At 41.4% G+C, this 25,846-nt stretch overlaps 1 non-coding gene across 1 annotated transcript; it reads right to left on the bottom strand.

Moving 5' to 3' along the window:
• Positions 1–1,097: 1,097 nt before the first annotated feature.
• LOC147622160 (U4 spliceosomal RNA) lies at positions 1,098–1,227 on the bottom strand. The gene has a single exon (XR_015269747.1). It is a non-coding gene; the product is annotated as a U4 spliceosomal RNA (small nuclear RNA).
• Positions 1,228–25,846: the final 24,619 nt, after the last annotated feature.

Below are 25,846 nucleotides of genomic sequence, written 5' to 3'. Positions count from 1 at the left end.
TGATTGAACATGGAGCTCCTGGGCACTTCATCTAGCAAGCTATTTCTGAGAGCTCCTAGGCACTTCATCCAACAAGCTATCACTAACTATATTACAACTATCATCCCCCGGGCAAAGCATCCGATAGAAGGCTACCTCAACAAAAGCACAAAACCAATCTAAACAATAATCATCACTGGCCACTTTGTCTGGGCAAAACTTCTGGCATGAAGTCTAGGCATACAAGATACAAAATGAGATCTGGCCATGGCCAGTATATAAGAGATCCGCTTTTCATTAACAAAAAAGGTTTACCTCATGTTCCCTCGCCACCCCTACACCACTACCACCTACTTCCTCCATCCATCTCGGATTGGGCCCATCATCGCTCCCTAAAGATCTCCCTTCTACATCAACTTGCCCACATCCTGTCTTCGATGCCTCGCTTGGCACCACCCCCTCTACCTCCAACACTCCTCCACCTCAACAACCCCAACCTGCTAACCTGCCTTCACGCACCCCCCCTAGAAAAGGGCGAAATCCCACCCTAACCCCCACAGGAGCAAGATGAGGTGGATCCCCCCCTTAGTCCTCTGGCTCTACATCGATGCCAAACAGGATGCATGGAAGTGATAGCACCTACACAGACAACGTAGTGGCTGCTCCCCACCACTGATGCCCGGCCTATCACAAACGACTGATCTTATGGGCGAGTAGCCGGTTTGGCAATATCACAAACGATTGATCTTATGATGAGGTATGGCTATAGTGGAGAGAGCGAGCAAGCTTGGCAAAGACAAGATGGTGTGTAAGAGTTGTTTCTATTGTGCCCACGTCCGCCTAGTAGCCTTTTTAGGGTTTGTTTGCCCATGATGCAGCGGGGCAAAATCTTAGCAGTCCATCACACAAGGGATCCAAACACGCAACGGTAGAAACCGTGTCTCTGCTAAAAGACCGTCCTCTTATTAAAAGGACATATAAGCGGCAGCAGGCCGTTTTCGCTCTGTCACAGCAGCGAGCGAGAGACCAGCAGCTGGCTGGAGGGAGAGAGAGAGACCCCAGCTGCATGTCCGCCGACTAGCCTTTCCTTTTTAGGGTTTGTTTGCGAGGCACACGCAGAGCGTGCACCTTCCAAAAATTCTCCACGGCCCAGGGGCCGAGGAGGGGGTTTGGAAATAGTTTTCAACCAGCAATTGACGCGTCTCGGGAAACCCTCACTAACTGCGTCATTGCCCCAAGCGCAAAGATGGATTGTATGACAGGCCCCTCAAGCTCTTTATACGTGACCTGTGGGCGGTGCTCCCCTCGTTGGAATTAACCTATGGAATATGTGTATGAATTCTAATTTGGTTATCAGACTCCAAAGATTTGGTTAGTGAGATGATTAAGGTTCCAAGATAGGCATGTTTAAGAGATGCCTTACGCCAACCATGTGTGGGTCCAAAGCTAGACTAGCATGTGAGGCAAGTTATATATTTGCAAGCTTTGTAGGATAATACCACGCATGCTGTGGAGCGTGTGTGCAATGTTGACTACTACAAGGTCCTCTAGGGATGAAGTGGCCTCATACTCTAGTGCTTCACCCATCTAACTCTTACATGGTTGAAGGTGGTCTAGTGTAGCATAACTATAGCTTGGTTGTGCGTCCACCAAAGATTTTTCCCTGTATGTTATCTATGTATAGATGTAGCTCAATTGGGACATGGTTATGTAGATCTATAACACATATCTTTAAATGTTAAGTCCTTTCACATTTTGTCTTGACATTCTATTATACATGCATAAAATCTCTCTTTAAACTTTGTAACATTGTCTCTTCCTCCTAGTGGGTCGTGCAAGATTGGAGACTCTTTATTAAAACTCCTCTCGAATGGTTTGACCTAAGAACTTTCATTCAATAAGTTTACATCTCAAATTCAACTTGAGCGAGTTTTATCCATTTAACTAGTTTTATTCAACAAAGTGATACAAGCTTACCTGACTTAATTGAAAAAACTCTGTTTAACCTAGTTGAGTAAGCCACCTACATATACTCAACTAGGTTAAACAGAGTTTTTTCAATTAAGTCAGGTAAGCTTGTATCACTTTGTTGAATAAAACTAGTTAAATGGATAAAACGCGCTTAAGTTAAATTTGAGATGTTTAATGGCCTTAACTTATTCAATGAAAGTGCTTAGGCCAAACCATTTGAGAGGAGTTTTAATAAAGAGTCTCCAATCTCGCACCGCCCACTAGGAGGAAGAGACAATGTTACAAAGTTTAAAAAGATTTTATGCATGTATAATAGAATGTCAAGACATTTGTCCTGGGAAACACACGATCATAAGCACCTCATCCCAAGGAAATGAGTATGGATCGTCACTTAGTGAGAACTGTCACACCTCCGCTAGAACCTGAGGTGGGGTGGTACGGCCCAGATAACCCAATCCGAATTGATCCAACGGTCTGGGAAGCCATGCCAACTACCATGTCGATAGATTCATTCGAGGATCATAGGCCAGCACCAAGCCTAGGTCAAGAACTAGTTCAGCAATGTCCAGAGACTGCCTACCAAAGAGCAAGAGTCCACCAAGGACTTTCCAAGCTAGCACACGGCACACACATACAGCCATTACCCGCCTCGTGGAGTGTATCCCGGATACCATATGGATCCTTATGAAGTGCACATCATCCCACCACTAAGGCAGGATCCGCCACAGATGGGATACTATCCTCTAGGCCTAGCCCCTCCATCTATCATACGCCAACCTGCACCAGCCCCTGGGCTTGTGCCAAAAATGTTGAGGATAGCCATGGAAATAGGGAGGGGGTAGCTTTAGGAATTGCACCACTAACACCCGCATACCGCGAGTGCAAGGGCCAAGATTAGCACTTGCATAGCCAAGGCAAAGGCCAAGATCAGAAAGGAATAAATCGGCCCACATATCCAAAATTATCACTAAGTTTGATAGATCCAAAGACTCCATACCTCATTTGGAGCTGTTTAACCAGATTTATGAGGAATTTTTCCATGTGTAAGATCAAGTTAAGGTGAGTGCCTTTGGCCTCACCCTTCATGGAAAAGCAGGACAATAGTTTCGATCACTAAAAGTAGAAGATAAGGCTACCTTTGACACCTTGAAAGAGGCTTTCAAAGTAGGATATTCAAGAAAAGGAACGTGATGGAGTCCAATTGAATAGTTGCATAATGTAAAATAGAAACAGGGAGAATCCATCCGGGACTATATCAACCGGTGAGATATCTTCACTCTCACTGTAATAACGGGGACAAGCGAAAGATTGATCGGTCAATTCCTAGAGGGACTTGAATATGTAGCTCGACATAAATCCCTATATACTCTGGGCCATACCTCCTTTGAGAAATGTTGCACAAGTGCCATGGATTTCGAAGACAATTTCAAGGGAACTCATTCTCGATAATTGCATGAGGACACGTCTAAAGCTTCCTTCAAAACCACAAGCACGAAATCGGAAGGAAAGGGAAAAGAGTCCTATTTAGGAGACAACAGTTGGAGTGGCTAGTAGCTGCATTAATGTAGCAGATGACCCAACAATGGAGAGTAGGAGAAGTTGTGACCAAGTTGGGCAACCTCGTCTTTACCCCAAGAGAGAACTAGTGTGGTGCCCAATTTGTCCAGAGAACCACACTAGTAGGGAATGTCCACATCTGCAACCTAGACACACTCTATACTACACTTACTACCAAAGATGGGGCAAGCACAAAAACCTCAAACTCCTACCACCAAGAGCTACTGAAGCACAAGCGCTCTACCCTACAGGCCTTACCACCTAACTCGAGGCCTTGCCGGCCAAAGCAAAACACAATGCACCTCAATCAGGCCATGAAGTGGCCCGGAGAGGAATCCTCAGGGTGCATGAAGTACTCTTGCCACCCCTAGTCCTCCCACCAAAACCACCCTTACCTCGAGTGACCCCTGTTCATGAGCAGTTGACCCTGACCAAAATCTTTGAAGAAGGTAAGGAGGAGCTATTCACAACACCATCTTTGAATCCCCTAAGCCAAGCAACCCACCCATGCAAGTCCTAAGTCACTACGTGATGGAGGGTGAGCATATGTACCCCTTACCCAGTTCTGAAGGAATGCACTTCTTGAAAGTGAGAATGGGAAAAGGAAAGGAAAATTCTATAGGTTGGATGGCTATGCAATGCTATCACTATGTTGGACCTCATCAAATAGCTGAGTGTCCAGTCAAGAAAGGGATAACTAGTACTTTCTCTAAGTGCTCCCACCTTAACTCCCTTTGTAAGATTCCTCCTCGGGCTGAATATTGATTAAGCCTCTACTTCAATCCCTTGTAATCATTCTATGTTTTTGAATACAAGAAAATATTATTTTTCCTTGTTTGGCCTAGTGAGATAAAAAATTCTAGAGAGTGGTAAATTAATATTGGGATATTTTTGGATAAATAAATTCTACAGATATCAAAAAAATATTTCCCTGAAAGAGAAAATTAAAATAGATTTTCCAAGGTGCAATTGGAATTAATTAAAAATGGTTTAGAAGACCTTAGCCTAAGGGTCAAGATTTTTGATTTTTTTAAATTATGGTCCAATTAAGGTTCCTATGGACCAATAAGATTAATCCAAGTGTTGGGATAAGATAAATCCAAAGAATAAAAGAAAATACCCAAAAATGAGTAAATGCCCACATAAGATGAAGAGTTGACTAAGTACTAGGTTTATTAGTTAAAAATTATGAAGTATTAATAAAAAAATGAGATATTTTGGAGTAATCATTCATTTTTGACACATGGGTAAGGAAAAGGGGGCCCTTCAAGGAGGTGCCTATTTCACATGTGTGGATGAGTTTTAAACTCTAAAATAATAGGATATTTTTATCTCTCCTCTCTCTTAAATCAAACCAAATAAAAAAGAGAGCCAAACTAGTCCAAATCTTGTCCAAATTCAGCCAAACTGAAGCTGAAAAATTCTAGAACTCAGTTGGACTCAATTAGTGGCCTCCCTCACCTATAAATAGACCCTCATTCCTTTGTATTCTCATCTTTGAACTAAACTATGCTGGTATTACTCTAAGTTAAGCTTATTTTCTATTATCCTCTAAAAACCCTCTACAAATTGAAGAGATTGGAGCTTCTCTCTCTCTCTTCAATCTTCCTTGGAGACTCCAACAACATACCAAACAAATTGATTGGTTGGGGGCCTCTACTGTGATCAAAGAATCAAGTAATTTAGGAGGTAAAGTGTGGATTATTATCTTCTTTTTCTTAAAACTCCAAATGTTTCTCTTCTCAACCCCTCTCAAGCTTGAGAAGCATTAATTTGAATGGCTTTTGAGTACTATTGAAGTTCTTTAATGTATTGTAATGAAGAAACACATAAATTTCCATTTATGCTTAATTTGTAATGGTTTTTAAGCATTTCTCTCTCTCCCCCAAAAGAATGGTCATTCCTATGACCTATTCTCAATTCGAATGAAGCTTCTCATGAAGCATTTCTCTAATTTAAAAGTAATTTCTATGCTTGTCTAATTGGAGGCCAAAATAATAACTTTTTATACTTTTATGCTATTTAACTTATGGTAAAATTAAGAATCAATCCATAATTGGATAATGATCCAATTAGTGGTTATTCTAATCACATGAATAATACTAAACTTTATTCTTTCAAATTTATTGAGAATTATCAGAAATAGCAGCAGCGGAGCTATGGCAAAATTTCTATAAAATTAACACATAAATCATTTTCATTTATATTATGAAAAGAGGACTTCTTACCATATTCTAGGATTAATCATCCTAGATTAATTGAATGATTCTCATTATGATCATGGAAAATTGATTTTTATGTTTATGCATAAATAGTTAATTATGAAAAAGAGGAATTTCTAGTAATCCATTTTTTTGTTAAAAGAGTAATTCCCATGACAATGGAAATCCATGTATTCAAATGAAGTAAGAGAAAAATTGTGATGCTAAAATTATGTATATTTTATTTAAAAATTAAAGAAGGATTTTAGTTAAATTTATCTTTTTACATAGATAAAATTTAAATGATGAAACAGGAATTCCCACTATATTGGAATCCAAATATTTAAATGAGGAAAGTGTAATTCCTAGTGTAAAGGAATTAATGAAGATTTTTATTTAAATTTTTATGAGAAAATTTAGTTAAATATATCTTTTTGCATAGATAAATTTTAAATGATGAAAGAGGAATTCCCACTATAATGGAATCCAAATATTTAAATGAGGAAAGTGTTATTCCTAGTGTAATGGAATTAATGAAGATTTTTATTTAAATTTTTAGAAAAAAAATTAGTTAAATTTATCTTTTTGTATAGATAAGATTAAATGATGAAAGAGGAATTCCAACCATATTGGAATTCAAATGTTTAAATGAGAAAAGTGGAATTCTTTGCTTAATGGAATTAATGGATATTTTATGTAATTTTTAAGAAAAATTTTAAGTAGGTTTCATTTATGGTAAAAGAGGAATTCCCAATTGCACTCATTGAAATGAGAAAAAGGAGGATTTCAAGTTTATTAAAAAAAAACAGGTATTGATGTTTTAGTTAAAAGAAGAATTTTTATGATATTTAAGAAAAGATGGATTTGAATTAAATTTTAGTGTCAAAAGACGAATTTCCACCATAATTCTACCTAATGAATTAAGGCTGAGAAATTATGTGGCATAAAGAATATCTTTGGATATTTTAATTGGTAAAATCACTAAAATGTATATTTACCCAAAACTAGATGTTTATCTGAAGGGAATCCTTGAAAAACTAAACCGAATGAATTTGGTTAGACTACGTGAGGGACGGACAGTAAACCTAATTGTCCTTCTCTCAATTTGAATCAAACAAAAACTTCGTGACCAATTCCAGTTACTAAATCCAAAGAATAGACTACCGAAACTAATCTAGCTTTTCCTTGACCAAACTCACCAAGAATCTAGTTGACAAAATGATGGGTAGATTACCCTCATGAGAGATCAAGGATCCTCATTATTGAAACTGGGAATTATGGAAAAAGGGTTTTCGAAACCGATCTCAAACTGCAATTTTACTTACATTGGAACCTCTGTTTTTTTTCATTCAAAGGACTGTTTTACACCAAAATGCTGGAGGAAGTATTTGGCTTATGTTTTTCTAAGAGGAGGTTCGTTGGAACAGCTGGCGAGGAGTCGTCAAGGTACGGTGGTCACGACAAAGCCTGTCGAGGTCTTGACCAACCTCGGTACGGTTAAAATGGTGGGCTTGCGGTACGATGGGCGAGGATCACGAAGCGGTCCCTGAGTGGAGTGCTAGGACACCTAAGGAGGATCCTAGAGGGTTCTGACCAGGCGATGCACAGGCTCGCGGTTGCTTTGACACCCATGTGTACGTCGAGGAAGATTTCGAATGGACAAAAAGGAAAGATTTTTGGGAATCAAATTTTGATACTGGATCTCGTTGGTTGGCCAGCTCTGCTGGTCTTCAGAGGATACATTTTTGTAATACAATGGACTCGAAATTTTGGAGAATGATGATCAGAAATATTATGACTTCTATTGAAGGATTGTTTTTAAAGCCAGTCAAATCTGTTATAAATGGCAAGTTCATATTGGGTGTGCACGTGGTATGCCTACCTTGATTTTTGCATGAATCGTCGGCTAGGGGGCCTGGGAACTCTTTTCCTCGGTACCCGGGCAAAAACCCAACCAAAGCTTTATGAAGGAATCCTGCCAATTCAGTGGTCGGGTGGTTGGCTAACCCATGGGCCGGATGGGGTTAGGCTAGATCGGAGGATTCCTAAGAAACAACTAGATACGATTAGTTATGTTATTTAGTTTTAAATCCTGAGAAGACCTTGTTCTATGGGAGGGGATCATTGGCTGTGCCTTGGTAAATGAGGAAAAAAGCGGTGATTGCATGGACCAAGTGCAAGTCTCTTCTTGATCTGATCATGTGACTTCAGGTTTGGTCATATTAATTTTTCAAGTTAAGACTTGACTCATTAAAGTAATTTCCCCGTTAGAAGATTTTTCCCAATTGGCGGAATCGCCCATGCCTTTCATGCGAGGGGAATCTTTGGGGCCCTCCGGTTTGGGAGGGGTCGCCTAGGCTAGCCTCTCGTCCTTGACATCCACGGGCGAGGCCCCGAGTGTGTGGACCCCGCCCTGCGCGGGAGACTGACGCCGCTTCTGCTGCTGCCGACAGGAGCCCCAGAGCAGGTGGAGGACTTCATAGTTGGTATCAGAGCTTTGTTGAAAGCTAATAAGGATAAACGAATTATTATCAGTAATTGATAATAATAAAAACTCAGAAAAAAGCATTTTCATAATGTATTTTCATTCCGTAAGCTTCTTTAATGAAGAATTTTTAATGAAAGAAATTGTTTTTATAGATGGAAGTTTCGTACTTATTTGGTATTCCCGACCTCACCCAGTCACAAGACATGGCTGCGTTCGCCTTTGAGCATCTCATCTCTTCCACTGCAACTCCTCGAATAAGCCGAGTCAGACTCGCATGCCATTTCGAGGATTTATATTTTTTGGATCCAGCGGAGAGACGACAGCATAAGTGGTTTGCAGGGCAGTATGTCCTTGCCTCTTGCGACCGGTGTGCAACGCTGAGGCAAAACCTCTCATTGGCCATGATTCTGATAAAGTTGAAAGTGGTACATGGTGTCATTCTATATCATTCAACACCTCGGAATTTTAGACTCTCATGCCAAATCTATAGACTCCTTAGTCGCTTTATTCCTAAGGAGAAGATAATAGCTCCCTTGGTAGTAAGTGAACGTTTGTATCAGGGCATGGCTATGGCCTAACCGGATGGTATAGGATCTGTATACCTAGGTATGCTCAAATAGTGCCCCCCCTTTGACTAACCTTCTCAAGAAAAGTACACTTTTTCAGTGGAGTGCAATGTGTCAGAGTGCCTTTGACAAGCTAAAGACAGCCTTAGTAACCAACCCTGTTCTTAAATTGCCAGATTTTACCAAACCCTTTGAGGTAGTTACTGATGCCAGTGGATTCGCCTTAGGTGGTGCTCTAATACAGGAAGGTCATGCAGTGGCCTATGAATCCAGAAAACTCAAAACACATGAGAGGAATTATGCCGTCCATGACTTGGAGTTACTCTCAGTAGTGTATGCTCTGAAGTTGTGGAGACATTATCTTTTGGGACAAAGGTTCACCTTGATGACAAATCATCAAAGTTTGAAGTGGATCTTCACCCAAAGGGATCTCAACATGCGTCAAAGGAGATGGATGCAGACCCTATAGGAATTTGATTTTGAAATAAAGTATTGATCGGGGAAAGAAAATGTGGTTGCAGATGCGCTCAGCAGAAAAACCTCCTTGCTTGCAATTACAGTGGTGTCAAATCCATTGATCAATGAAGCAAAGGAGAAAATCATGCAGGACAAATTCTTTGCCCCTATTGCTACCCTTCTGATGAGGGATGCATGTATTATAATAATCGGCTATGTATCCCCAATGATGAGAAAATAAAGGGAAGAATTCTGAGAGAAGCCTATGATAGCCTGATAGCTGGACATCCAGGCTTTAGAAAAACCTATATGTCTGTAAAGAAAAGCTTCTTCTAATTAGGACTCAAAAAGGATGTACTTGATCATGTGCGAAAATGCTTGATGTGCCAAAGAGTCAAGGGGCAGAGAGAGTCACGATGCCAGGGAAACTGTAGCCTCTAGACATTCCACAGATGAAGTGGGAATGCATTAGTATGGACTTTGTCACTGGATTACCTTCAGTGCAATCAGGTTACAACTCCATTTTTATGGTAGTTGACAGGCTAACCAAAGTTGCCCATCTGATTCTAGTGAAAGAAACATACTCTGCAGTGGATGTTGCCAGAGTTTTCCTTAAGGAGATCTTCAAATTGCATGGATTACCCAGGAGGATAGTAAGTGACAGAGATCCCAAATTCACATCGAAATTCTTGACTACGTTCTTTGAAGCAGTAGGAACTTTTTTGGATCTCAGCACAGCCTATCACCCCAAAATCGATGGCCAGACAGAAAGGGTGAATCAAGTAATTGAAGATATCCTTCGGTCATGCTACAGGGGAACCCAAGAAGTGGTTAAGTCATCTACATTTGGCTGAATTCTGTTACAATGCTTCTTATCATCCAGAGCATTGGGATGAGTCCTCTTAAATCTTTACAATGCTTCTTATCATCGGAGCGTTGGGATGAAATCTTTGTATGGACAAGATTGCCTTACACCATTGACTTGGTCTGATCCATTCATCAGAGTCGAAATGTCCAGAAATGCTTGACGACATGGACCAGCAGATGCAATCAATCCGTAAAGATATAAAGGCAGGCCAAGATAGACAAAAGCATTATGCAGATAAAAAGAGATTTGAGAGAGAGTTCGAAGAATCAGATATAGTCTTCAATCGAGTACGACCAAAAAGAAGTTCCTTATCCTTAGGGAAGTACAAGAGGCTCTCTCCCAGATACTGTGGGCCGTATGCTGTCATAAAGAAAGTGGGAGATCTAGCCTACAAACTTCTTCTGCCTCCCCATCTCAAGGTACATGATGTATTCCATGTCAGTTTATTTAAGAAGTATGTACCTAGCCCGAGTCACATGCTTGATGATGAACAATTGATCTCTCCGACTCAAGGCCAGATGGTACTCCAACTTGAGGAAATCCTTGACGTTCGGGAGGAGAAGATTCTCAGGAGCAAAGTCCTTAGAGAATTCTTAGTAAAGTGGAAGTTCTTCCCTCTAGAAGACGCCACTTGGGAGAAAGAAGAAGAGTTGGCGAAGGATTACCCCCACTTTGCGAGATCAGGACATCTCGCATTTTTCAAGTGGGAGAGGATGTAAGATTCCTTCTCGGACTGAATATTGATTAAGCCTCTACTTCAATCCCTTGTGATCATTCTATGTTTCTGAATACAAGAAAATATTATTTTTCCTTGTTTGGCCTAGTGAGATAAAAATTTCTAAAGAGTGGTAAATCAATATTGGAATATTTTTGGATAAATAAATTCTACAGATATAAAAAAAATGTTTCCCTGAAACAGAAAATCAAAATAGATTTTCCAAGGTGCAATTGGGATTAAATAAAAATGTAATGTTTCTCTTCTCAACCCCTCTCAAGCTTGAGAAGCATTAATTTGAATGGCTTTTGAGTACTATTGAAGTTATTTAATGTACTGTAATAAAGAAACACATAAATTTCCATTAATGCTTAATTTATAATGGTTTTTAAGCATTTCTCTCTCTTCCCCAAAGAATGGTCATTCCTATGACCTATTCTCAATTTGAATGAAGCTTCTCATGAAGCATTTCTCTAATCTAAAAGTAATTTCTATGCTTGTCTAATTGGAGGCCAAAATAATGGCTTTTTAATACTTTTATGCTATTTAACTTATGGTAAAATTAAGAATCAATCCATAATTGGACAATGATCCAATTAGTGGTTATTCTAATCACATGAATAATACTAAACTTTATTCTTTCAAATTTATTGAGAATTATCAGTAATAGCAGCGGAGCTATGGTAAAATTTTTGTAAAATTAACACATAAATCATTTTTGTTTATATTATGAAAAGAGTAATTCCTACCATATTCTAGGATTAATCATCCTAGATTAATTGAATGATTCTCATTATAATCATGGAAAATTAATTTTTATGTTTATGCATAAATAGTTAATTAGAAAAAAGAGAAATTTCTAGTAATCCATTTTTATTTTAAAAGAGTAATTCCCACCATGACAATGGAAATCCATGTATTCAAATGAAGTAAGAGAAAAATTATGATGCTAAAATAATGTATATTTTATTTAAAAATTAAAGAAGGATTTTAGTTAAATTTATCTTTTTGCATAGATAAATTTTAAATGATGAAAGAGGAATTCCCACTATATTGGAATCCAAATATTTAAATGAGGAAAGTGTAATTCCTAGTGTAAAGGAATTAATGAAGATTTTTATTTAAATTTTTATGAGAAAATTTAGTTAAATATATCTTTTTGCATAGATAAATTTTAAATGATGAAAGAGGAATTCCCACCATATTGGAATCCAAATATGTAAATGAGGAAAGTGTAATTCCTAGTGTAAAGGAATTAATGAAGATTTTTATTTAAATTTTCAAGAAAAAAATTTAGTTAAATTTATCTTTTTGTATAGATAATATTAAATGATGAAAAAGGAATTCCCACCATATTGGAATTCAAATGTTTAAATGAGAAAAGTGGAATTTTCAGCTTAATGGAATTAATGGATATTTTATGTAATTTTTAAGAAGAATTTTAAGTAGATTTAATTTATGGTAAAAGAGGAATTCCCATGATAAATGGATTGCACTCATTGAAATGAGAAAAAGGAGGATTTCAAGTTTATTCAAAAAAATAGGTATTGATGTTTTAGTTAAAAGAAGAATTTTTATATGATATTTAAGAAAAGATGGATTTGAATTAAATTTTAGTGTCAAAAGACAAATTTCCACCATAATTCTACCTAATGAATTAAGGCTGAGAAATTATATGGCATAAAGAATATCTTTGGATATTTTAATTGGTAAAATCACTAAATGTATATTTACCCAAAACTAGATGTTTATCTGAAGAGAATCCTTGAAGAACTAAACCGAATGAATTTGGTTAGACTACGTGAGGGACGGATAGTAAACCTAATTGTCCTTCTCTCAATCTGAATCAAACAAAAACTTCGTGACCAATTCCAGTTACTAAATCCAAAGAATAGACTACCGAAACTAATCTAGTTTTTCCTTGACCAAACTCACCAAGAATCTAGTTGGTCAATTGGACAAAATGATGGGTAGATTACCCTCATGAGAGATCAAGGATCCTCATTATTGAAACTGGGAATTATGGAAAAAGGGTTTTCGAAACCGATCTCAAACTGCAATTTTACTTACATTGGAACCTCTGTTTTTTTCATTCAAAGGACTGTTTTACACCAAAATGCTGGAGGAAGTATATTTGGCTTATGTTTTTCTAAAAGGAGGTTCGTTTTGGAACAGCTGGCGGGGAGTCGTCAAGGGACGTTGCTCGCGGGGCAAAGCCTGCCGTGGTCTTAACCAGCCTTGGTACGGTTAAAATGGTGCGCTTCCGGTATGATGGGCGAGGACCGACGAAGCGGTCCCTAAGTGAAGTGCTAAGACACCTAAGGAGGATCCTAGAGGGTTCTGACTAGGCGATGCACGGGCTCGCGGTTGCTAGGACACCCATGCGTACGTCGAGGAAGATTTTGGATGGACAAAAAGGAAAGATTTTTGGGAACCAAATTTTGATACTGGATCTCGTTGGTTGGCCAGCTGGTCTTCAACGGAGAGTTCAGAGGATACATTTTTGTAATACAATGGACTCGAAATTCAGGAAAATGATGATCGAAAATATTATGATTTCTATTGAAGGATTGTTTTTAAAGCCAGTCGAATCTATTATAAATGGCAAGTTCATTTTGGGTGTGCACGTGGTATGCCTACCTTGATTTTTGCATGAATCACTGGCTAGGGGGTCTGGGAACTCTTTTCCTCGGTACCCAGGCAAAAATCCAACCAAATCTTTATAAAGGAATCCCACCAATTCAGTGGTCGGGGGTGGTTGGCTAACCCATGGGCTGGATGGGGTTAGGTTGGATTGGAGGATTCTTGAGAAAAAACAAGATACGATTAGTTACGTTATTTAGTTTTAAATCGTGAGAAGACCTTGTTCTGTGGTGGGAGGGGATTATCGGTTGTGCCTCATAAATGAGGAAAAAAGCGGTGATTCCATGGACCAAGTGCAAGTCTCATCTTAATATGATCATGTGACTTTAGGTTTGGTCAGATCAATTTTTCTAGTTAAGACTTGACGCGTTAGAGTAATTTCTCCGTTAGAAGATTTTTCCCAATTGGCAGAATCGCCCGTGCCTTCCGGGCGAGGGGAGTCTTCCGAGCCCGGTCTGGGAGGGGCCGCAGGGGCTAGCCTCTCATCCTGGACATCCGCGGGCGAGGCCCCAAGTGTGTGTGGACCCCGCCCTGCACGGGAGGCCGACACCGCTTCTGCCGACAGGAGCCCCGGAGCGGGCGGGGGACCTCACATCCCTTATGCACAGGTTGTGGGATAGACTATATGTACAAGGCTTTACCTTTAAGAGCGGGTGAAATGGGGAAGGAAAATGAAGCTGAATCGAGCACCAGCAATAACTTGCTAAGTATAAGGGACAACTTCATACACATAGTGCCTTTGAATGCAGTCACTAGAATGCAACATAGGAGAGGAGCCGCAACCCATGCTACTACCAAAGCATCTACTTCGCAAAAGTAGAAAACCTCAGGACACGCAAGGATCTTATGTTCTAAGGAGGTTCCTCAGCAACAAAGCAACACAAGGAAGTAGGCTCTCTAAAAAAATAGGCCATAAAGATCAGCAAGGGAGATAGCCATGTTATCATCAAAAGTGGATCCGACGAGGGGACAACTACCAATGTGTCATATTCCTCATCTGATGAAGAAAAGATACTACCATCCTCCCCTCAAGAAAGAGAGCAAATAGACCCCAGTCCTCGTCTACCCAGAAAGTTAGCCAAATATCCCAACATGATCGAGGAGGGAAGACCAAAGGTTGCTCATCAGGAGTTAGTCAAGCTTAAATGGAGAAGAAACCTTAAGCACTTGAAACTACACGAAGTTCCTCTATGCCCAACTTAAAACCAACTGAGGATACCTAGGAGCTTAACAAAAGTCCCAACAACTAAGAACTTCTTTAGAATCTCTCCCAAGAGGTAGACTCAAAAGCCACGACATTCCCTCACCATGTGAACTCTATTGCTACGTATCGGAAGAATCTGAGGGATTATTAAACACACTGAAGCTCATATCCCTATACCCTATACCTTGAAAATTCTAAGCATGAATAGGTATGACTAGATTCACAAATCTACACTCATTCCGAGAGATATTGTAGGTCTTTCCTCCTTTCTACTTTCAAAAGTCTAGATTCCCATTGGCACCTTACTTCAAAGTAGCCAACGTCTATGGAAGGATTGGATGGAAGGAAGGCTTGGAGCAAGAATGGAAGAACAAGGGGAACTAGGAAAATCCAACAAGATTGATGAGGAAGGATCCATAGAACTAGATAGAATTACTAGTGTTCCTATAATCCAAGTGAACAAGTTAGGGTATTATTTTGAAGAACGTAGCATTGCCCTATTTTGAAGATGGAGCCAATGCAAAGCCCATAGGCCTTTTGCAGGATTTGAGGATTAAGATTCTTGGGACCGATTCCGACACACCTTTGTGGCAATGAACTTTGGCCAATAGGCTATTTCCTACGATTTCATCTTAGGACGACCCTTTATGAGAGAAACCAGGGTGATCCAAGACTGGGACATGGATCACATTTACATTAAAAAAAATACCAAACACTAAAGGTTAGCCTACGCACTTGGAAGATCCATCCAATGAGTGGGGACCCTTGGCAGAAGTTTCAATGAGACTACGCACTTGGAAGATCCATCCAATGAGTGGGGACCCTTGGCAGAAGTTTCAATGAGACTACTCTAAGATCTACTACATTACAGTTATGCCAAAAGTACCATAAAATGTTGTATGATGAATGGGATAGCATGGAGTTTTCAACTCTCCTGAAGTGGTTAAACATACCATCCCCATGGTAGAGGGAGCAAGGCCAGTGAACCAGAGAGCAAATCCTATGAACTCCAAGTATTCTAAGATGGTTCGAAAAAAATCAATCGGCTCATAAATGTTGGATTCATCTACAAGATAGAGCACGCCAAATGGGTCTCACCCATTATGATAGTACCTAAAAAAAACAAAAACATGAGTGGACCTCAAAAAGATCAATGCTGTCAATGATACAAGATCACTATACATTTCCCTTCACAAAACATGTGCTTGAGCGGGTTGTAGAAAAGGAAGCCTATAGCTTTCTTGATGGGTTTTCCGGCTACAACCAAGTGCTGATCAACCTAAAAGATTAACACAAAACGGCTTTCGCCCCATTGACTGGGGCACGTATGCATACCGAGTCATGCCATTTAGATGTCAGCTCTATAGGATCTCTCTTAACTGTCTAAAATGCCAATTTTGGTTTTAGCATGAAGTAATCCTAGGACACATTGTCTCGGAGCACGATATCTCCAGAGACGACAGCAAGGTGCGACTCATTCTTAAGCTACCACCCCCTACCAACTTCAAGGGAGTCCAACAATTTATGGGGCATGTAGCTTATTACAAGTGTTTTATCTGTATGTATGCTAACATAGCTCATCTCCTTTACAGACTCCTTGTGATTTTTGAATGGACAGAGGAGTGCCAACAGTGTATGATACCTTCAAAAAAGCATTGGGGGCAAGCACTCCCATTTTGAGATTCCCTAATTGGGAAATCATATTCTATGTTCACATAGACACCTTTGCTTTCGCAATTGGTTTTATGTTGGCTTAAACTATAGAATACAAGAAAGACTTCCCTGTTAGTTTTGCAAAGTAGAATGAAATTATGCCATGACAGAAAGATAAGGATTGGCCATGGTCTATACAGTAAAAAAAGTTTCATTATTACCCTTTGGCACCAAATTTGTTTTCTTTGTAGACCATCAAGCTATTCTTTATTTGGTAAATAAACCTTGCACCACGGGTAGGATCACCAGATGGCTCATAATTCTACTAGAGTTTGATTTTATTATCACGGTACATAAAGGCTCCCAACATGTATTGGTCAACCAAATGTCACGCATTCCTAACGGGGCAAGAGCCATATGTGGGTGTTGATGATGACTTGCCAGATGCCCCCGTGTTTGAATTATGCTTGATTCCTGAATGGGGAGAGGAAGTTGCACATAAATTTAATCCAAAGCCAACAAGATCTTCGGTCCGCCATCCTCACCAACACACAACCGCAAGCCTCCCTGGAGGACTGCGAGCAAACCCTCCCCGAAGCCCTGCACAAAATCACCCACCTCCAGGAGTAACTCCACATGGCCTAGGGGGACTCCCAAACCACCTACAATGTCCGCCCCCCCTAGTCCAGAGGGAAGCCCAAGAGATGTGTCGTGGCTGGCCCAAACCATTGAGGATGGCTGCAACGAGCAAATCCGTGCCTCCTTTGACTCCTACAAGGCCATCATCGAGAAAACTCTATGGTGGCAAAAGGATGCGCAACTCACGCGTAGCACGCAACTCTGAGGTAGACACCGAACATAAAGTTGATGCCTTGATGGACGTTGACATCCTAGAATACATAAGTGTATGCCTTAAGTCTCATATAGATGAAAATACCATAGCTGTTACCAATAATCATGGGCCGACATGTATCTATGTTTTAATCAGTATAAAGTGTTATTATGGCCCTTGCATTGTTTAATCTTTTTTCCAAACTCTCAAACTTCCTTCATTGATCCCTACACAGATTTTCTCCCTTTGACGTTGTTGCCTTGTTGTGACTATTATAGTGGTTAGGAGCATGAACAATGCAAATAATGCATGAATGAATGAGAGAGAGAGAGAGAGAGAGAGAGAGAGAGAGAGAGAGAGAGAGAGAGAGAGAAGTTTCCACAACTAATCCAAAGATTGGAGATTCTACCAAATGTTTTAGGGTGGATGTCATTCTTAATCACAAGGCTAAGCAATCCCTTGGCTTAATGAAATGATTATCAAGCCTTTTGGCCAAAACCTCATGCAAATGGAAAAATAATTAAGATTTTTCCCTTCCAAGGCCTACAAATTAAAGGTCCTAAACCTTATGCAAACAAGATTCAAAACCAACACATCAGAGACTTGAAAATCATATGTATTTCAAAGTGTGACCTCCTATTCAACACCGAGTGATATTGGGAACCAATAGATTGGAATAAATGGGAATTAGATCTAAGTCCTTAGGCTACTCCTTGTTGCTAGGACTAGTGCCAAATATCTTCAAGTCAAGATCTTACTTGCCTTCTCTGAAAGTGTTGTTGAGCTTTGCCTTAGAGCCGCAAGAAGAAAATTTTGGGATGTGGGTGTGTAGAGCCTACCATTCACCTAACACCAAAGAGATTTCATAGCCATGGTGTGGACAAAAAGCTCTATTTACCTAGGTAGAGAAATGAAGATGGTTTTCTTCTCTCCATAAGACATGGATAGAAGAGGAAAGCTTATGCAAGGAAGAAACCTATTCAAGCAAGCTGTAGTTTTGCTTCTCTAGACCACATTTAGCCATGGAAGATTTAGATGGGTGAAGCACTAGAGTATGAGGCCACTTGATCCCTTGTAGCTAGCATTACACATGCTCCACACCATGTATGGTATTATTTTAATATGGAAATCTATGACTTGCTTCACATGCTAGCTTATGAGTTGGTAAGCATTGTCTTACAAAAGATAGTAGGCTTTCCCTATAGATATAGATAAGATAGGCTTTCATTATGTACGGGTAAGATAGGCTTCCATTACGTAAAGGTAAGATGGTGAAGCACCTATGATGGCGAAACCATGTTAATCATAGTTAACATTAATCCCATCATAAAGTTGGTATAATAGCTAAACGGTGGCTTACTCAACTAGGTTAAATAGAGCTTTTTTAATTAAGTTAGGTAAGCTTGCATCACTTTGTTGAATAAAACTAGTTAAATGGATGAAACTCACTCAAGTTAAATTTGAGATGTTGAATGGCCTTAACTTATTGAATGAAAGTGCTTAGGTCAACCATTTGAGAGGAGTTTAAATAAAGAGTCTGCAATCTCGCACCACCCACCACTAGGAGGAAGAGACAATATTACAAAGTTTAAAAGATTTTATGCATGTATAATAGAATGTCAAGACATTTATCTTGGGAAACACACGATCATAAGCACCTCATCCCAAGGAAATGATAATGGATTGTCAGTTAGTGAGAACTGTCACACCTCCGCTAGAACCTGAGATGGGGTGGTACGGCCCAGATAACCCAATCCAGATTGATCCAACGGTCTAGGGAGCCATGCCAACTATCGTGTTGATAGATTCATTCCAGGATCATAGGCCAGCACCAAACCTAGGTCAAGAACTAGTTCACCAATGTCCAGAGACTGCCTACCAAAGAGCAAGAGTCCACCCAGAACTTTCCAAGCTAGCACATGGCACACACATACAGCCATTACCTGCCTCATGGAGTGTATTGTGGACACCATATGGATCCTTATGAAGTGCACATAATCCCACCACTAAGGCACGATCCACCCCCGCAGATGGGATACTATCCTCTAGGCCTAGCTCCTCCATTTCTCATACCCCAACCTACACCAGCCCTAACCATGAGAAGGCTGGTGCCAGAAATGTTGTGGATAGCCATGGAAATAGGGAGGGGTAGCTTCAGGAATTGTACCACCAACACCCGCATACCCAATTCAAGGACCAAGATTAGCACCTGTATAGCTAGTACAAAGGCCAAGACTAGAAAGGAATAAATCGGCCCACATATCCAAAATTATCACTAAGTTTTATAGATCCAAAGACTCTGTACCTCATTTGGAGGTGTTGAACTAGATTTATGAGGCATTTTGCCATGTGCAAGATCAAGTTAAGTTGAGTGCCTTTGGCCTCACCCCTTGATGGAAAAGAAGGACAGTGGTTTCAATCACTAAAAGTAGAAGAGAAGTCTACCTTTGACACCATGAAAGAGGCTTTCAAAGTAGGATATTCAAGACAATGAATGTGATGGAGTCCAATTGAATAGTTGCATAATGTAAAACAGAAAGAGGGAGAATCCATGAGGGACTATATCAACCGGGTGAGATATCTTCACTCCCACTGTAATAATAAGGACAAGCGAAAGACTAATTAGTCAATTCCTAGAGGGACTTGAAGATGTAGCCCGACGCCAACCCATGACCTTTCATCCATGGTCGTTCTTGCGTCCATGGTTGTTCTTGCGTGAAGCCATGCATGTTCCTCTATGAAGCCACCACCATACCTCCCCTGCAAATCTATATAAGAGTCCACCACCATTCATTTTTCTCACTTTTCTTCTTGCCCACTAATCAAACTATTGTTGTAGTTTTTTCGCTTCACTTTTCACAGCTCAAGCTACTTAGTGATTAGGGGCTGTAGGTTGACAGCAGGTTGTCATCTATTGTGACAACCTTAGTAGTATACAGTTGGTGGAGGAACCCAAATTTTCATGTGCGGACCAAACACATAGAGGTCCACATTCACTTCATCACAGAGAGGGTCTTAGCAAGAGACATTAATCTCATGTATGTTACCAAATAGAGGAGCAATTAGGTGACATTTTCACAAAATCCCTAGGAGCAGAGAAGCTTTGCAAATTCCGAACTATGCTTGGACTCTTAGAGATGGAGTTGAGCTTGAGGGGAAGTGCCGAGATGTCAAGCTCAACACTAGCTGACACTTATGATATGCCTGGGTGACTATTTCTGTCACTTTTATCACTAGCGTGTTGGGTAGGATGCTGAGACATGATATATCTTTGCCAGCTTTCTTCCTCCTTGCATGTTTTCACAGTTCCCTCCCCAACTTTGCAGAAGGATTCTCTAACCTTGCCCAAGAGCTCCTCGTGTCCATGACAGAATATATGTAGCACAAGCATGACCAAGTCACAACAACCCAATTAACCGTGCCTCTTGGCATGGCCAAAATTAATCCAAAGCCAACAAGATCTTTGGTCTGCCATCCTCGCCAACACACATCTGCAAGCCTCCCTGGAGAACTAGGAGCATACCCTCCCCGAAGCCTTGCACAAAATCACCCACCTCAAGGAGCAACTCCACACTGCCTACTAGGAGGACGCCCAAATCACATACGATGTCCGCCCCCTAGTCGAGAGGGAAGCCCAAGAGATTTGTCGCACTTAGCCCAAATGATTGAGGATGGCCACAACCAAATCCGTGCCTCCTTTGACTCCTACAAGGCCATCATCGAGTAAACTTTGTGGTGGCAAAAGAATGCGCAACTCACGTGTAGCACGCAACTCTGAAGCAGACGTCCACCACCACCAAACGTAAAGTTGTTGACTTGATGGACGTTGACATTGAGGTTCTCAACCTCTCCATCGTGCCCCAAAACCCTGCCCAACTTCTAGAACTCTACTTCTGCACCCTCGAGCTAATCCTCCTTCAACACAACATTTTCAACGACCCTATCCCCGTCTCCACCCTCTCCTGCCTCATGAGGAAAATCCCTCACCCCCCTCCTCACGTCACCCTCTTCTTTCAAAACCAACTTTATTTCAACAACCCCACCATCCTCCTCGCCCTTCCCATTCAAACTCTCACCGCTAATCGGGACACCCTCTTGGCGTACGGAGGACAAGCAACAGACATCAACCCCTCCATCAATTTTATAGTCCCCATTGGCCTTTGTCTGTACCCCTATGTCTCTTCTAAATCCCTTAGTGCCCTCACCTACCTAGATCTATCCATCTTGACAATAATATACTACGCTTACAGAGCCCTCCACGCACCCTCCTCCCTTAATCTCCATATGGGCTCTTTGTTATCTACACCCACATCTAAATGGAAGTCATTGCTTCCACTTCCATCCTCTAGTTCAACGAATCCCACATCGCCTTTCGAGCAACATCATTGTCAAAGAGGCATAAGAGGCTAAGGCCTTCTTCTTCTTCTCCAAATTCCCGATAGTAGCTGCCCCCCCTGAAGGAGACCCCATCGAGGACGATGACGACAATAAGGGTGAGTACAATTGCACTAGTGGAGACAACCGTGCCCCGCCACCTTGACTCTAGCAATAGCCTCCTAACCCACACCCCCCATCCCACCCAAGCTCTAGCTCTCAACTGCCACCCAACCCACCCCCCCCACTAGTGCCCACCAACACTACCTCAAACCACCCACACTCCACGCCAAAATCCTATTAGGCACCAACTTCCCCACTTCAGCCTCTTCACCCGCAATCCTTTCCCTCACTCCATAGCAATCCTTTCCCTCACTCCATAGCACACCATCTCATGTTCCCTTGCCACCCCTTCCCCAACACCACCGTCACCCCCTTCCTCCCTCCATCTTGGATTGGGCCCATCATTGCTACCTAAACATCTCCCTTTTGCATCGGCACGCTCACATCCTATCTTCGATGCCTCGCTCGGAACAAACCCTCCACCTCTAACACTCTTGCACCTCAATAATCCCAGCCCGCTGACCTGCCTTGACCCACCCCCTAGACCCGCTGACTTGCCTTGACCCCGCCTGTTGTTGAAAAAACCTGGGTGCTTTCCACTCCTCGGCTGTACACACGGTAGGCTTCTCCAAATTATTTTTTGTTGCTCTCTTTGATATTTGCTCTCCTATTAGAGAGTAAAAGCTTGATGTGGTGCCGCTTCATCCACTCCTCAGAGAAGCACAGGCCCGCATGTGGCACGAGGAACTCCGACTTAAGCACATCGATAACATATTTCTTAGAAAGTTCATCTTGTTCTTTCCACTTTCTGAAGGAGTTTACAAACTCCAAGGCACCATCCACATCCACGGTGTATGGTAGGAGGCGTGGATCAAACGGTGGAATGGGTCTCCTAGGGGCTGGCTCATAATGTGTAGATGATGAGCCACCCTGTTGGGGAGACACATTGGGAGACCTAGTGCTACTTTTACTAAAGCAAAAGCAGCCGCGGCTCCCCCCCGGCTAGCACATCTACTATCCCCCCAAACTCCCTACTACATCGTCGTCGTCATGGTGAAGATGGACGTGAGGGGAAGCAGGGGTGGGTCTAGGAGAGGAAGGTGGTGTAGGCTTATCACACCCATACCGTGATGGGCTTGCACAACTCAGCCCCGCGCCTATCAAAGGCGTGGTTTTCCTCGACTGAGAAAGTGGGGTAGATTGCCCTCCCACGGCATCAACTGGCGGGGTAGTTTGCCCCCATGGCATCGACTGGCCCGATAAGACAAATAGAATGCATAAAAGATTAACTTTGTGTATGTGGGTAGATTGCCCTCCCACGGCATCAACTGGCCAAGTGGGGTAGTCTGCCCCCATGGCATCAACTGGCCCGCCGACTACAAGCCCGCCTATATATAAGATTAAAATATAAGACAAATAGAATGCATAAAAGATTAACTTTGTGTATGTGAAAGGGTTTGATGGAACCATACCTGTGTCTGTGTAAAGTGCGACCAAGCTTGCTACCCATATCGTTCATTTATAATGGACAACAGATTGGCCACATCGGGATCTTGTGATGGGTCGATTGACATTGCTGTTACATACATACATAGGCAAAAAAATATGATGGCGCTAACCCAAGCCATACTTAAAGCTTAGACAAAGAATACAACATGTGATATTAGAACATTGTTAAGACCTCCTACAATACTGCTTAGACAAGTAGGGTGGATAGTGCCCCCTTTGGGATGATAGTTTTCTGAGGACTTTCCACATGCTCCCCACTATTAAAGCCAAAGGCAACTCCTCTTTTGTAAGATAAGGATAGTGATCGAGGGCTCCCCCTCCACTATAACCACCTACTCGCAGACTACCTGACATAAGCAGCATTCTAGATGGCATATAACAATGCCCCATATCTCTATGTAGAAGTGCATTTCCTAAACCCGGCACCCAAGGGTGCACTACATATGAGGTTGAATGAATAAGGCCACTTACCTAGCATATGTCAAGCCAACCAAGAGAAAACAACAACATAAGCTTAGACAAAAAATACAACCTGTAATATTAGGACATTGTTACGACCTTCTACAATACTGCTTAGATAAGCAGGATGGACAGTGCCCCTTTCGGATGATAACTTCTGAGGACTTTCCACATTCTCCCCACTATTAAAGCCAATGGTAACTCCTCTTTTGCAAGAGAATGATAGTGAGAAGATCGAGGGCTCCCCCTCCACTATAACCACCTACTCGCGGATTACCACTCCTAACTTGACATAAGCAGCATTCTAGATAGCATATAACAATGCCCCATATCTCTATGCATACTACATATAGCCTATGCATACGGCCTATGTATAGGCCATATGCATAAGGCCTATGCATAAGGTCTATGCATAAGAGGGCTATGCATAGCCTATGTATAAGACTATGCATAAGCCCTATTGCATAAGGCTATGTATAAGCCCTATTGCATAAGAGGGCTATGCATAAAGAGGACTATGCATAACCTACTAGCCCTTATGCATAGCCCTATGCATAAGAGGGCTATACATAGCCACTAGCCCTTATGCATAAGCCCTATGCATAAAGAGGGTTATGTATAGCCTAGCCCTTATGCATAGCCCTATACATAAAGAGTGCTATGCCTAAAGAGGGCTATGTCTAAAGAGGGCTATGCATAGCCCAGCCCTTATGCATAGCCCTATGCATAAGCCCTATGCATAAATAGGGCTATGTATAGCCTAGCCCTTATGCATAGCCCTAGCCTATTGACCTAACCCTAATCCCCAGCACCCAAGGGTGTAAAAATACAAAGACAAAAAGCACAAAGCACAAAGAAAGAGGGCTTACCGTATGAGAGACTATGCCCAAAACCTTGCTCACTTAAATAATCCTACAAAAAGAACCATAATAAATAAAAAAGTTAGTCCTCATTAACACATTAGTAAGCAATAAGAACAAGATAAAAAAGAGGTAAGTGCCCTAAACCCTACTCTTAATGCATAAGTGAATGGAAACACTAGTTTATGTTAAGCCTAAACCTATGCATAATGCATATAATGCTTTAATAGAAAGCTTTGATGGAGAGCTCTCCATCAAATCTCTCTATTAGAGCTTTATGCATTAGGCTAGGGTTAGGGAAAGAGAGAAAAGAGAGGGGAAGGGAGAAAAGGAGAGAGGGGAAGGGAGAGAAGCTCACCTAAACCCTATTTCCAAGCTTTCCATGAAAGCTTGGAAGAAGACATAAAACCATGAAAGAAAGCAAGAAGAGCTTACCTTGGAGAGGGAGACTTGATTTATTGAAGACCCTTGAGGGATGAGTAGAGGTGGGAGAAAAACTCGCGTTGTAAGCAAAGCTTTGCATGTGCAGCAATAGGGAAGAAGGTAGGTATTGACACCCATCGGAGATGATTTAGGTGGGAGTCCCAGTTTCGTAGCAGGTCGCTGAGCTAAGTAGCAAAATTTCACTGCTAGCTTCGCTAGTGCAGGTGCTAGCAACGGAAGTAGCACTTCTTGCACGGGGCCAGGTCCCACACCAGAGCCTCGCCCACGGATATCCGAACAAGAGACTAATCCATCAGTTCATTCAAAACCGAACCCAAAAAAACTTCCCTTGCCCGAAAAGCACAGGCGATTCCTTCAGGATAACTTTTCTCTAATGTAGTCAAAAGCCTTATCTAACAGAACTGATCTGACCGAACCTGTAAGTCCCCTAGTCAGATCAGGGAAAAGGTTGCACTTGGATCATAGATACCAACGCTTTTTTCCTCATTGAGAGGCACAGCCGTTGATTCTTTTTCATAGAACAATTTTTGTCCGGGATTTATCGTACCATAACAGAATTGAGTCTCAAATTAGGGATCCATCCCATCCAATCCCATCCAAATTAGGGATCCATCCCATCCAATCCATGGGTTAGCTAACCGCCCAGCCACTGTAGTGATGGGATCCAATTAAGAATTTGGTTAGGTTTTGTTCCGGGTACCAGGGAAAAGAGTTCCCAGGCCCTCTAGCCGGATATTCATGCAAACTTAAAACTAGTCACTCCACTTACACACCCAATATGAAATTGCCTTTGTCTCAGCATCATCTATCTTTAAAAACAATCATTTAATGAAACCATTGTCTCACTGATCATAATCCTCAAAATCTCTGGTTGAATCCTTAATTCCAATCATTCCTTCATCAATGTGTCTCTATGGCATCATTGGCAACCAGAACGCTCACCACTTGACCACTCAGGGGCCTTTTCGATAGTTCCTAGCTCATAGTAACCGGCAATATATTCA

Source organism: Cibotium barometz, chromosome 29 (assembly GCF_041138505.1).
Source record: "Cibotium barometz isolate CiBa-2024 chromosome 29, ASM4113850v1, whole genome shotgun sequence".
NCBI classification, from domain to species: Eukaryota; Viridiplantae; Streptophyta; class Polypodiopsida; order Cyatheales; family Cibotiaceae; genus Cibotium; species Cibotium barometz.
The sequence above is the reverse complement of the archived record's forward strand: the minus strand, read 5'-3'. Positions and strand labels throughout refer to the sequence as shown.